Below are 1,537 nucleotides of genomic sequence, written 5' to 3'. Positions count from 1 at the left end.
TCTACCATCTAACTTTTTTCCTTTAAGAAGGTAAAACCACGGCTTACAATCCTACTTCTCAATCAGGTAGTCACACTCCATACTCACAAATATCAACAGTAACATGAGTTTTTGGTAAAACTTGCATTTCTCCCTACTGCATTGTGGATAGTTGGGATATGGGAAGAACACAAAGAGAGAAAGGCCTGTTACAGATTGCCAAATAAAGCTGCTTCAGGTCTCTTTGGAGGTATGCTATTTAATGAATGCATGGGTCAAGAGTCCGAGATCGCGTCAAAGCTACACTCCATTCCAAGCACTGGAGTGCAGCTTTTGGTGCGCTTCCGGATTCTAGGATGCATGCATCATTTAAATAGCACCCTCCAAAGAGACCCGACAGCTTTATTTTGGCATGTCGTAACAGCCATAGTTTCATCCAGGTATGCTTCAGTCACAAGTTCCCTTCAATTGTTTCCTTGAGTATTAGTTATTTTGGCAAAAACTTATCAAACCATTCCAGTAGCAATGTGCTGAACAGAATCTAAGAAAGTACTTAATCTGTTAACAGTATCAATTTTTTTACTCAGACTCATGACAAAGCATCACACAAACATCTCCTATCGTAATGTACACAAAAAGTTGTAATTTAAATGCCCATCACCTGAAGTGTAACAACTGCTGACATCAAGCCTTACCTCAACTGGTTCTACCTTTACTGGTTTGATAGTTTTTGCAGGCAGCAGAGTTGGAGAGGCACGGATTTCACAGAGAACAGAATCCACCATCTGCCAAATAACCTGTGGTTGCTGAGGACATACAGAGCAGTTACACAAAGATTCCTGGAAGACTGCAGGAAGACACTCTCTATCTTCAAATACCCCACTAAGATACATAACATGAAGGAACCAAAGCCACAATCAGACATGCTACTTATGTTTTCGCTTGAATTGACTAGTGAATCAATTACTTCTGACGATTCTATTGCGATTCTACTGTATAGTAAAACTGACACTTAAAACTCAAGAATAGGTTTCAGCAGCTTGGATTTCCCCCCGAAGCTGCATTTTTGGAACCATAATGCATGGGAGTTCGGATTGCTTTTACAATAAATACAGTTGGCTGCTTGGGAGTTCGCGGAGATCCGTTCAGGACCACCCCACCCCGCGAGTTCCAAAACTCTGCATATTCAGCCCCATAGGCTTGAATGGGGCATGTGCATGTGGGACGCACACTCATTGGCATTAAAGCATCATCCCGCCGCAGATTTTCAAGTCCACAGATCCCAAGTCGCGGAATTGGAGGGACAACTGCATTTAGTATTCCAGCTAACACATAGCTAACAAAATAAGTAGAGTTTGTTTTCCTGGATACCATTCCATGCCCTATTACAGTTGGCATGGAAAGGTTGCTGCAGAGGGAGGCAATAGCAAGCTTCCCATGCCAAACCTCTTAGTCAAGAAACTCTATGATGGGGTTGCTAAGTCAGGGTCACCATAATTCACAGTCAACTTGAATGCTACAACCTCCCCCCCCAAACTCTTCAGACTATATTCTCATT

The 1,537-nt window shown here is 42.4% G+C and overlaps 1 long non-coding RNA gene across 1 annotated transcript in view; it reads right to left on the bottom strand.

The window, feature by feature from the left end:
* Positions 1-744: 744 nt before the first annotated feature.
* The window catches only part of LOC121927271, a 4,021-nt gene continuing 3,228 nt past the window's right edge, over positions 745-1,537 (bottom strand). The window contains exon 4 of the long non-coding RNA XR_006103166.1: positions 745-785. This is a non-coding gene — a long non-coding RNA (uncharacterized LOC121927271). The remainder of the gene's footprint in view (positions 786-1,537) is intronic.

Source organism: Sceloporus undulatus, chromosome 3 (genome assembly GCF_019175285.1).
Source record: "Sceloporus undulatus isolate JIND9_A2432 ecotype Alabama chromosome 3, SceUnd_v1.1, whole genome shotgun sequence".
Taxonomy (NCBI): Eukaryota; Metazoa; Chordata; class Lepidosauria; order Squamata; family Phrynosomatidae; genus Sceloporus; species Sceloporus undulatus.
Note: the sequence above shows the minus strand (reverse complement) of the source record. Positions and strands in the feature narration are given on the sequence as shown.